This window comes from Dendropsophus ebraccatus, chromosome 1 (assembly GCF_027789765.1).
Source record: "Dendropsophus ebraccatus isolate aDenEbr1 chromosome 1, aDenEbr1.pat, whole genome shotgun sequence".
NCBI classification, from domain to species: domain Eukaryota; kingdom Metazoa; phylum Chordata; class Amphibia; order Anura; family Hylidae; genus Dendropsophus; species Dendropsophus ebraccatus.
The window spans coordinates 57,420,689-57,434,111 of record NC_091454.1 but is presented as its reverse complement, the minus strand read 5'-3'; the positions used below and the strand labels follow the sequence as shown (position 1 = coordinate 57,434,111).

Here is a 13,423-nt window from a genome sequence, read left to right as displayed (position 1 = left end):
AAAATTTACCCAGAAGTAGTGTTTAGAATTCGAACTTTGCATGGTTTTCGAAAGTTTTTTGAACGTTTTTGTGAGCGTGGATGGTGGGTTGTTTCTGGCGAGTTAAGCAGTGGTGAGGCTTCACATACAGTACAGTGCTGTATAAGACTGCTGGAGTGCATATGCAGTGCAGTAGTAGTACAGGCAGTGCACCACCATCTCCCATACATTACAGTGCTTGGATGGGGGGGACGCTATCAGGGGCGTAGCTAGGATTCATGGGGCCCCATAGCAAAAAAGAAATGTACAGGCCCCCCCTCTCCCGCACAACAAAAAGCACACTGCATATATATATATATATATATATATATATATATATATATATATATATACTCGTTGATGTGGCCAAAGAATAAAGTCTCTTGTGGCAGAGTAGAGAGCCAATCGCTGCTTGCTCTGTCAGTCCACTGTAGACTACCTTCTGCTTAACCCCTTATGTACTGAAGTGTGTAAGTGACCTCACCTACATGCTGTAGCACAAAAAAAGGGTTAAAAGCAGAGTAGAATGAGATGACTAGTGCACTGATAACCCCTGACCTCTGCAGGGCTCAAAATAACAGAGGTCAGGGGTTATCAGAGCAGTGAAGCAGAGAATGCTTTGTCTTCTGCTTATTAACCCATCTTTATGTTGCAGCATGTAAATGAACTTTGGGTCACTTACACACAGCATTACATAAGGGGTTCAGCAGAAGGACACAGGTTGGCTCTTATCTTCCCTGTGTATTCCTGGGGCCCCCTCCTCCACAGGCCCCATAGCAGCTGCCTACCCTGCCTCTATGGTAGCTACGGCTATGGACTCTATACAGTAAAGGATGGGTGAGGAGTTGGTGACTACTGTACTATAATTGCTGGTTCTGATGAACATTTCTTATGTTTAATGTCCTGTACAGTATAGTGCTGTTCTGTACTGTAGTGATTATACTGAGCACTTATCAGTGTAATAAATAAGTACTGTAGGTAATTATTGGTGGCTGCTGGAACCAATTAATCACATTTACATTATTTCCTATGGGAAGACACTGCTCGGTTATAAAACTGCTTGGTTCTCAAACTGCCTTCCGGAACCAATTAAGTTCGAGAACCGAGGTACCACTGTATTGGCTTTGATATACTGGGATTTATTCAGTAACAGTATGGTGATAATATTCAGTCTCTATGTTGTGGTAATATGTTGTAGTGTGGTAGTATTATTTAATGGCCTATATATACTATTGGTTAAACAACAATATATCAATATGTTATCAAATATGGTGGTATTTATTTATTCTATAGCAGCCTGCCTTAGTGTGTCATATCATCTCAATGGGAGAGCACACGCTCCTCCGCAGCCGCCACGGCAGCAGAAGAGCGAGCGCCCTCACATTCACTCACAGCGGGACACTGGGTGTGGCGGGATTCCGCATCGGAGAGCTCCGCCGTGGATTTCCGCTGTATTAGCTTAGTGTAAACATACCCTTAAAGCAGAAATGAAAACTGATGCTCAACCTTTCAATTAGGCCCTGTATCAATTTTAAAAGGTTCACCTAAAGGATTCTGCTTTCCAACTTGTATAACAACAATTACTTTAATATTTTATCTATTTGCCTTATTAGAACATTTTCTGCTGTTTTTTTTCTTGAACATTTTACTGTTGTGTAATTGCTCTACCAGTTTACACCTATATGAAATTATATATACACCTTCCCTATAGATGTCATTATACAGCATAGGCTTTAGGTAGGGTAATACATACACATTCTCTTGTTCTTATTTATACAGTTATTTCTGAACAGATTACAGTCCTGAAAAGTAACCTTTCAATCATATGCGTTATCTAACCATGTTTCTTTATGCCATTATATATCTTCTAACATTACAAATTCTAATTCCTCTTGTAAGCGGGCTTCTGTGTATACATGCAATGTGTGTTTTTCTGTATCTCTTTTCCTCCTATCCTTATTAACTGTTCCAGTCTCCATGCTTCATTAGTCAACTGTTCCTGCCATTTTCAATTGAGTCAGTCCAATGGTTGGGATTAACTGTCTGATCCTATTATTGTCAGTAACATAAGCACTAAATAAGTGTATGAGTGCTGCATATTTTTAAAACCTTCACAAAATTATGACGAAAATGTGACCAAGTCAATCATTTATAACTTCTACATGTTGGTGCATTATCCATTTTATTTTTTGTTAATGTTTATTTTGGCCAACAATTGTAGCATGTATTCGACTAGCCTAAAGGAGAACTAACCCTATATCAGGTAAAAAAAATTACATGCTGCAGAAGCATAATATAACATTGCTAACCTGGCTATCCCAGTTCTGAAATGTTGGCCATGCTTCATCCTCTCCACAAAAAAATGTGCCAATAGCATCAGAACTAGAGCATGGAGCAATTGTGAATTGATGTCACATTACCTCAAGTAACTCAAGTGTTATTTTTAACATGTACCACCTATCTTAAAGGGGTTGTGTAGGAATAGAAGATGGCTGAAGCTTTTTGCTCCCCGATGCTTATCTCCATGTCTCTGAAGTATACCTTCCAATTGTATATCCTGATTATGACATGCAGGCAAAACCATGCCTACCTAGGATGTGGTGGCCACATTGTGCAGCTATTGCTAATTGCATGTGGGTGTGGTTTCCCCTGCAAATGATGATCGGGTATACACCCGTCCCCTCCAGTCTTCTGAAAATACAGAAAGTGAGTCCGGGAAAGCAGAAGGATTCAGTCATCTTTTGCTCTCTGCACAACTGCTTCTGAGTTGACAACAATAATCCATACTAACAGACCTGCTCTGTGGTAAATCTGTCCATAAGTTGGCTGACATGGAGGAGCAGGTTACCATGCCCTGCCCCCAGTGTTCTCTATAGGCATATACAGGCTCAGTGGTGGATACTGGGGTGTGGGGCATGATCACATGCTCCTCCATGTCGGCCATCTTATGGAGAGATTCACCACAGAGCAGGGCAGCACAGCCTGGAGGAGGGGAGCCTGATTTTAGCTCTATGAGGTACACAGGGAGTCACTGTCAGTAAGTGCGGTAAGTACACTTACTTATACTGTATACTGAAGAATTTTATTACAAAGTAGCCATATATGTTGTTCATGCCTTGGTGCCTAAAAGGAAAGGACATCTTCAGAGATCAGGTAGAGTCCATGCCCCATGTGTAAGAGCTGTTTTGGCAGCTTGAGGGGGACTTACATAATAAGTGGCTACTATAAAAAGGCATATTGGCAGTCATAAACGCCACAGGTTGGCATTGCAATTAAATTTCATTCACTTAAACTGAGCTGAAAACCCCACCCAAACTGAAGCCAAAAGTATTGCTGATACTGGAGGAAATCGACCATGTTTTTCTAAAGTGCAAAATATAGTTTTACCACTGCAATCATAATTGTACCATTGAAGGGCTGTGTGAATGTATACCTGGGCTTGGTGATCAGAGGCTATAGGTGCAAGGTGCAAGAGATTCACCCAGAGACCATCAGGAACCAATAAAGCAAGAAGAAAATCCAGCACAGCATCTATAAAAGTTTTCCTTTTATTAACCAAAAATCCATTAAGTGACAAACATTGTGATCGTTTACCTACGCTGGGCGCGTTTTAACCAGAGGCCTTGATCAAAGCATCATTAAAAGCATGTGTGAGCACACTCATGTTTTTAATCATTCTGTGATCAAGGCCTCTTGCCGAAACGTGTCTAGCGTGGGTAAGCAATCACCATGTTTGTCACTTAATGGATTTTTGGTTAGTAAAAGGGAAGCTTTTAGGGGCGCTGTGCTGTATTATCTTCTTCTTGCTTCTAACCTTGGCTAACCCCTTTAAGTTTAATTAAAAAAAAAATGTTCTTGCATTATGTGTATCTATCACAAAACTATTCAAATGAAAACTTTAGAAAACCTCAATTCATACCATATAAAAAAAGCTCTCATATATAAGCCCTCAGTGGATAAATTAAAAGGTGACACATAAACAAAATTAATAAATACAGATATGGCTGTACTGTCATCAGAAAAGATAATAAAGTTAGGATAATATTAATACCAGTAAGTACACACCATAAAGTGTTTTGTTTTTTAACCCCTAGACGACCTTGGGCATACCCGTATGTCCAGCGGTCACTAGGGGTGTTCAGAGCGGGGCCGTGCACCGGCCTCGCTCTGAACCGCCGCGATCCCGGGTGCTGCTTGTAGTCCAGGACTAAGGTAAAGTTTTATCAGAAAAAAGAACTTTTTTTTTTATGCACTAATTTATCCTATTAATATTAAGGCTGTGTTAATGCATGCAGATTTTGAATTGCAATTCAATACAAATGTAGAAATAGGTTTTAAAAAAGGAAACCTTGGCCCTGTTGCAACACCAAGAAGGGAAAGTCGTGGAATTATGGAAATTACTGGATCAATAGACATGTTGATGATATGCAAATTATGAAAACAAAATATTAAAAACATCTTTAACACTTGTGTCACGTGCAGAAATACACACTCATAAGCTTTGGCATGTTATCAGTTAGGTTATTAATGTTTTTCTGTAAAAATTTCTGCCACACTGAGTCTACTTGGGCACACAAATCATAATGGTTGTTGTTAACCCCACATGAACTAAAGGTTATGACAGTCCACGATGTGCTACCTTGCCCAAGGCATTGGGAATCAAATGCAGAAGGTTCAACAAGGTTTGAGTTCGATAGAACTTAAGATTTTCCGATGTTCGATAATCTCTATCAGACACCAGAAACGCCAGCAAAAATGTGACAATCCCTCTTCTGCTTTTGTACTCTTGGCCTATACATCTGCCTGCTGAGGCCAACCTGCCTCCCCTCGAATGGAAGATGTCGCAGCAGCAGTACCACCACTACTAGCTTCCACAGCCATGATCCCACAGGGAACTGTGCAGCTTTCCATCACATAAACCCTGTAAAGAAAGAGAGAACACAACCCCTCAGACCCATAATCCCTGCCTCTAAACAGGAGCATTTAAAAACTAATTTCCTTTTAAATGCTTCCATTCAGGCTGGTAGAGACATAGGGGGAGATTTATCAAACATGGTATAAAGTGAAACTAGCTCAGTTGCCCCTAGCAACCAATCAGATTGCACCTTTCATTTTCCAAAGAGTCTGTGAGGAATGAAAAGTGGAATCTGATTGGTTGCTAGCGGCAGCTGAGCCAGTTTCACTTTACACCATGTTTGATAAATCTCCCCCATAGAGTTTTAAGAACCTATTGGCAGTACAATGTTAGCTGCCATTACTTCTCTAGGTTCGCCATCCCGCATCTGTACCAACAAGTTTGAGAGAAGATACGGTGTGTGCTCTGCAGCACTATCAGTGCCAAGGTCCATATTACCACTGACACATGGACCAGTAAGCACGGTCAGGGACATTATATCTCCCTAACTGGCCACTGGGTGAAAGTTGGGCCTGACAAGGGAATGATACTGCCACATGTTGTGCCCCCAACCAGGATTTCTGGAGGGTGATTCTTTCCCCCGGTTTCTTCCTCTGCCACCTCTTCATGCAGCAATCGTAGCCCATGCATCACCACTTTCAGCACAGATACGGGGGAGCGACAGTAGGCTGTGCCCAAACTGATTTGTCTGGGGGACAAACCCCACACCGCGCAAAGGCTGTGTGCAGGCATAGAACTGTAGACATCTCAGTGGTTGCTGCCGCTCAACCAAAAGCTGATAAGGTGGTGTGCGACAATGGATGAAATCTGGTAACAGCTCTGGGTAAACCTAGTTTGGCACCCATCCCTTGCCTTGTGCATCTGCTAAACTTGGTAGTGCAGAGCTTCCTGGATGATTCACCTGATATGCCAGATCTGCTGCCCTCCGTGTGTGTTGGCTTTAGGAGCTCCAACCCTGCAGTGACTTGCCTGTCCATGCTGCAGCAAATTTTTGCCTCCCCACCCACTGTCTCATGTGCAATGTACCCATGCACTGAAACTCCACTTTGCATATGCTGCAAAGAGTCTGCCAACAGCAACAGGCCATAGTCATAGCTAGCTGTGGTATGCTCAGGTAACTCGCAGCCAGGAAAAACAACACTTCACGTCAAAGGAGTGGGCCACCAAGCAGAACATTTTTTTTTATTTTTTTTATTTATTGTATTATTTCAAATATTTTCCCGGCCCCATTATTTCCAGGGCGATTAGCTTGTACTTTTAGCTTGTACCCACATTTTGGTTGCATTTGCAGCTTTTTACCCTCATTTTAAAGCAATTTTTGTGGCCCAAAGTTTGGGTCTCTATTGACTTTAATGGGGTTTGGGTCCATGCAAAAGTTTGGGGAAAAGTCTCTTATCACTAGTGAGGGGGCCTATGCCTTTAGTTTCAGAGTTACAAGGGTATCTTGAGAATTTTGACTTCTCTGTAATATATATATATATATATATATATATATCTCACACACCGACTTACCTTGAAAAGTTATCTGACAGGTACACATTAAGGCTAGGTTCACACTATGTAACTGTGCGGCTGTATTTTTTATGCGGCTGTAAATGTGCGGATGAAACTCCGGCCGTGGGAAAAAATAGACATGCGGCTGAAAACATACGGTCATTTACTTGGAAATCTGGTTCAACTAAAAATAACAAATAAAATCTTAAGAAAGTGATGCAAACACCTCTGTATGCATCTGGGAAAGCAGGGAACACAGTTTACATGAATTGCTATTACCAGGGTTTGCGATCCTCTGCAGTATGCCGATGCCTTAAATAAATAAATAATTTTAAAAAAACGCATAGGGTCCCCCCTATTTTTATAACCAGCCGGGTTAAAAACCAAACAACAGCAGCCTGGTAACACCAGGGTGGGAAGAGCCATTGTTTTAGGCCCTCCCCAGCCTAAATCTTAACAGCCTGCTGCCGCCCGGTCCAGGAGCGCCAATTTTGACGCTCCGGGACCACTGGCACCCGGCTCTTCCCAGTACCCCTGGTGGCATTGGGTACTGGGATAATAATAGGGGGTTAGTGTTAGCCATTTTATACCGGCTAACACTAGGCCCCAACTTAGTAATGGATTCCGTCTATTAGACTGCTTCCACTACTAAGTCTATAAAGTAAAGAAATAAAGACAAGACACAAGTTAAAAAAAAATTTTATTCAAATAAAAACACCCCCACACCCCTCATTGACCATTTTATAAAAAAAAAAAAAACAACAAACAACCGCTGGTCATCGACGTAGTCCACGGAATCCGACGTAATCCCCAGGATACCGATATCTGAAAAACAAAAAGGGAGAAACACACAAAAAACACACAAACAGGAGCACAACACCCATCATTGTGAGCGGTGTTGTGCTCCTTACAGTATGCAGCATCTTTACAGATCACTGCTTACAGTCTGGCCCCCAAGGGGTTAAGGAAGGATGTATTGCATCCCCCTTAACCCCTTGGGGGCCAGACTGATGTCAGACTGCACCCATCCCAGCAAGGAAGGGGTTAAGTGACCCCCCTTCCTTGCTGGGAGGGGTGCAGTGCAGGGGAGGGGGTGGGGAGATCTGTATACTCACCCCGATGTGTCCTCTTCGCTGGTCCGCAGCACAATGAAGTCACTGTGCTGCGGACCCGCTAATTATATGTGCGCTGAGCCGATCAGCCAATCAGCTGAGCGCACATATAATTCTAAATGTTTCTTCTAATAATGCTATTGTGATAACATAATTAGAAGAAACATTTGATGTTTTAATTAAAGTAAAGTGATGATCAGTACAGAATGCTCTATTGCCGGCAATATGAATTAACGGCTTATGGAGCTTCCTGTACTAATTAATATTTAATTAATAAAACACATTTTCGTTGAAATAAAATCAGTTTCTTTGTTCAATAATTTAATTCTAACGAATCCATCATTGTGCAATTAAATATACTGTCAAAAAATAAATATATATATATATAAATATACATTTATTTATATATATATTTATTTTAACAGTATATTTAATTGCACAATGATGGATTCGTTAGAATTAAATTATTGAACAACGAAAGGGACTTTATTACAAACAAAATGAGTTTTATTAATTTAATATATTAACTATTAGAGGCATCGGCATTCGGCATCATTGCCAGCTATTTTTGAAGTACTCCGTACGGACCGCCTGTCAATCCACGGCCGCATGTCCAGCCGCAAACAATGGTCTTGTTCATTTTTTACAGGTCCGTTTACGATAGGGCCGTAGATTCATACATAGTGTGCACTGTGCAGCCGTATATCGTATACTTTCCAGCATACGCATGAACCACCAAAAATACCGCCGCACAATTACAGCCGCAAATACAGCCGCACAGTTACATAGTGTGAACCTAGCCGCAGTCTCCAAAACTGTGTCCATAAGGGATTAACCGGCAAGTAAATTAACTTTTACCTCATTATTGTTACCTTTACATTTTAAAGTTGCTTTGCATGAATTGTATTACAAAAGCATAATGATTGTCAATTCACTTAACATGTTAGAGCTTGTTCGGTTCCTTTCAGTGCTTATTGCACTAAGCAGATTTTCACATCACCAACATAATTATTTTTTTTTCAACACATAAATTATTGAGAGATAAAAAAGAAACTGGGGGAAATAACAAGGGGATTTGCACCAACTGAATAACTGTAGTCAGCAGGTTTATCTAAAAGAGAAGTACTCTTTGAACACATCATTTAACAACTGTAATTGGGCAAATCCTTCTCTTCCTTTTTAGGCTATGTTCTCAAGCTGTATAAAAAAACGTCCATTCCTCGTACATGGCCGTTGTTTAACGTAACCTACTGGCCAGAATTATTGAACATGATTATTAATTCTGACCGTTGTTTGACAACGACCATTGTCTGAGCTTATCAGGATGTTGTGGGAACATAGCCTAAAGTGAATATGTGAGCTGCAATTTAGGTTCTACTAACTGCTGACACTGTCAGATATCTCTATGTTGCAGAGACACATGGTACATTTCATATCCCATCTCTTTCCCTGTTTGATTGTCAGTCAGCTGAAAGTAAGCAGGCAGGGTCATTGAAAGGAGGAGGAGACAAGAAGAATTCTAGCCTGCAGCACTTCAGAGGCTTCTTCATGGGAAAATAAACACATTTTCTGTGCTATGGAAGCATATACAGATATCTGAAAGCTGCCATGTGTCTCCTTGACCTATCAGCCACTTTTTAACCTTAATTGTAACAACAGTTTTACTTGAAAGGGAAATTTTGGGTGAAATGGACTAAAAAAATATCCACGGGATATCTCAATAGCCACTGATACGCCCATACTGCATACACCCAGCACCAGCACCAAACAGCTGTCCAGTGCCCACACTACACAGTGAATAGAATTTGTCTTCTGTAGCGGTCATGGTGTGTAACTGCAGTTTAGCTCCCGTTCAAGTGACAAATCCCGTTCACTGTGTAGTTTGGGTGCCAAACAACTGATCAGTGCAGACAGGGGTGTAACTACCACAGTAGCAGCCACTACATCAGGGGGCCTGGTGGCCAGCTCCTGCAATACCCCCTGATCCATCATCATTTGCAGCACCCAGTAGTTGAGCTGGTCGAGCGGGTCCACCACATCAGGGGGCCTGTTGGCCAGCTCCTGCAATGCCCTGATCCGTCATTTCCAGCACCCAGTAGTCAACTGGCTTCCTGGGTGCTGAAAATGTCCCTTTAACTTTAAGTACTCCTGACAAGCACATGAAGTTAAATGTGTTGCTGTGATGACAGAGTTGGGAGCCATTGGCTCCCCGCTCTCCCAATCACTCTTGTGGCCGTAGGCGGCACTGTGCCTCTGGCCACAAGAGGCCCCTCTCACTCTCGCTCAGTGCTTCGGTTCACATGTCACATGGTGAGAGGAGGGCCCAATGAAAAGTTTGCTTTGGGGCCCAGCCATTTCTTGTTACGCCGCTTAGTGCAGATGCTCGGTGCCTGCCCCCTGCAAATCAGTAACTAATGAAGAATTTTGTAGATAGCTTTTTAGTCCATTTTGCCCAGAAAACCACTTTAACCATCCCCTACATTGATTTTTCCAAACCCTGTAAATTAAAAATATAAAACAATATAGAATTGTTAAAATCCTATAAAACAGCGATAGCTTAATTAGTGTGCCATTGTGCTATAGTTAGATAGATAGACGTACAACATATGGCAAATCATGTTAGTGTGTTTTAATATTTAGAATCTTGATGTACATCATTCTAATGATCCATACTTATTGTTTTATAATTTAACCCTTTCCAGCTCAGGACCATAGGTTACTCATCGTCCTTGATTTGTAACCCAGTACAAGGCCTGCCACAATAACCTTAAACTTCAGAGTGCTCTATGCAGAGTCCAGCTGGATCAGTGGACCAGGTCGGATATGCCAGGAGACAAGTTAAATAGAGCCGAGAGCATGTTGGGTGAGTTTGCACCTTAAAATTCTTCTTGAGTTGTCAGTGAGCCTGGAAAGGGTTAAATCTTCATGCTCATTTGATATTAGATATGTATGAAATTACCTGGTTATTTATATTACGTTTCAAATTAGAGGTTGGCTACTTTACATGTAATCTTGACAAATATATAGTAAAGTATAATATTTCCAGCTTTGTTATTGACAATCCCCTGTTTATTCAAACTATGAAGGATGGCTAGCAAAATGTTCTCTTCTGAAAGCACCACCTCTCCTATCCAAGCAAATGGCTACAAGTGGAAGGTCATGTGATGTGACTAATCCACAAACGCTGATCTCCTGGATTTTTTCATCTGTGCTTGCTCAATAACATTGTAAACAGCTTGGATTTGCCATTGATTCTATCAGTATATGTATCCCTTCTTCCACTACAAGATTTTATATAAAGTGGGGAATTCCATCAGATGTATTTCTGTGTATACTACATGGTATTTATTTCCATGTTATTATTTACATAAAAAAAGTATTGAAGCCAAAAACAAAACACACAAAAAACAAACTTCTAAATGGATGCAGTTTTTATACTAGCCACAGAGCTGATACTTTATTGTTTGTAGATATAATTTCCAATTGCATTGGCATTGCAGGCATAATAACAATATGTATTGTTGAGAAACCTTCTAACCCCTACACCCTCCTCCCTCCCTCTCAGCATAATCTGCATATGTCATAGCACACATACTCTAAAATAAGTCAATGAGTCCCTTTTGACTGAGCTTTTGTTACATCCATGTCGCTACTGTAAGATTAATCTTTAAACTTTTCCACAAAGAAGGGTTATACATCCCTTCATGTTTACTGTTCAATTTTGTTTACGGCTAAAGTTTCTCAAAGCTCAAAAGTTTTTTTTTTTTTTTATGTAATTTATCCGGGGTTATAAATATGCATTATATTGAAGGTTAGAAAATGAATGTACTTTAGATCTGAATTATATTGTTGTATAAATTATTAGTCTTGGGTGTATTAAGCTAGTAAGGCTATCATCAGCACTTAAATTATTTAATATCAATTTTTGATCATTTCCACTTAAAGTAGCCTCAGCATGTACTAGCAATAAAACTGCAAAGTACATATGCTTGCTTTTATTAAGCTATTCAGAAATGTGCTCTCCAGGGACTCTCTTTATTTTCTTGCCAAGATTCTATAAGTAGGAAAACTAGAAACTAAGATGTCCAAAAGACAGTAGTGCAAATTGTATTATTTTGTTTCTGTTAGTGGTTATTTCATATACTGTAGGTTTGAAAACATATATATGTATATTAAAAAAAAAAAGAAAAAAAAAAGAAATGACAGTGTATAAAATGCTTGTCTTTTGTGTGCTCAATGGGTTGTCTCAAGAGTTCCCAGGAGGCCAAGCCCTCATTGTTTTAAAACAAAATAGCTAGTTGCCCTACATACCCTGTTAGTTACACATTGTTTACTTGATTTTTAACCTCATAAATACCTAACAGTCAAAAAGGTGGGAGACAGATTCAAAAGATTCTTTGGCAGAGTCTATTGATAAGCAATAGTGATGAGCGAGTACTAAAATGCTCGAGTGCTCGTTACTCAAAGCGAATATGTCCCGGTACTCGAGTGCTCGTTTTGAGTAACAAACCCCATTGAAGTCAATAGGAAACTATAGCATTTTTGCAGGGGACCCAAGTTTGGTAGAGGGAAAGTTGTGTGAAAACCTGTCAACCTCAGAAAATGATGGCAACACAACGGAAATGGACAGAAAAAAGCAGGGGCAGCATGTATGGATGCCTCTGAGGCTGCCTAATGGCACCATTATGCCTTATTCTGGACAACAGTCTGGTTGAAACAGAGGTAGGCATATGAACCACCCAAAAACTCAGCCTGACACAGCATGGCAGTGAGAACACAGGGAACCATTAAAACAGAGGTAGCATATGATGAACCACCCAAAAACTTTGCCTGACACAGCATGGCGGTGAGGACACATACAACCATTCAAAACAGAGGTAGCATATGAACCACCCCAAAATTTAGCCTGAGACAGCATGGTGGTAAGGACACAGAAAACCATTAACTTCTTAAGGACGGAGCCAATATTCGTTTTTGCGTTTTCGTTTTTTCCTCCATGTGTTTAAAAGGCCATAGCACTTGCATTTTTCCACCTAGAAACCCACAAGAGCCCTTATTTTTTGTGTCACTAATTGTACTTTGCAATGACATGCTGAATTTTTGCATAAAGTACACTGCAAAACCAGGAAAAAATTCAATGTGTAGTGAAATTGAACAAAAAAACGCATTTCTTTTATTTGGGGATTATCTGTTTTTACGTCATTCGCACTGGGGTAAAACTGACTTGTTATGCATGCTCCTCAAGTCGTAACGATTACAACGATATACAACATGTATAAATTTTCTTTTATCTAATGGCCTGTAAAAAATTCAACCCATTGTTAACAAATATATGTTTCTTAAAATCGATCCATTCCCACACTTATAGCGCTTTTATCCGTTGGTCTATGGGGCTGTGTGAGGAGTCATTTTTTGCGCCATAATGTGCTCTTTCTATCAGTATCTTGATTGCGCAGATACTACTTTTTGATCACTTTTTATTACATTTTTTCTGGATTTGATGCAACCAAAAATTTGCAATTTTGCACTTTGGGATTTTTTTTGCGCGTACGCCATTTGCCGAGCGAGATCAGGAATGCGATTAATTAATAGTTCGGGCGATTAGGCACGTGGCAATACTAAACATGTTTATTTGTTTATTTATTTATTTACTTTTATTTAAAACATGGGAAAAGAGGGGTGATTCAAACTTTTATTAGGGGAAGGGGCTTTTTACTAATAAGAACACTTTTTTTTTTACACTTACACTAGAAGCCCCCCTGGTGGACTTCTAGTATAAGTGCACTGATCTCTCATTGAGATCTTTGCTGTATACTTATACAGCAAAGATCAATGAGATCGGCACTCATTTGCTTTCGGCTGCTGCAGCCAAAAACAAACGAGT

General features: G+C 40.3%; 1 protein-coding gene across 5 annotated transcripts in view; it reads left to right on the top strand.

Annotated features, from left to right (window-relative positions):
• The window catches only part of HRH2 (histamine receptor H2), a 109,116-nt gene that overhangs the window by 78,865 nt on the left and 16,828 nt on the right, over nt 1-13,423 (top strand). For 3 of the 5 annotated variants that reach the window (XR_011363221.1, XR_011363220.1, XR_011363217.1), the window contains exon 3: nt 10,242-10,402. The exons of the other annotated variants lie outside the window; for them this stretch is intronic. The gene's annotated coding sequence lies outside the window, so the exon portion shown is untranslated. The remainder of the gene's footprint in view (nt 1-10,241; nt 10,403-13,423) is intronic. 5 annotated transcript variants of the gene reach the window in all.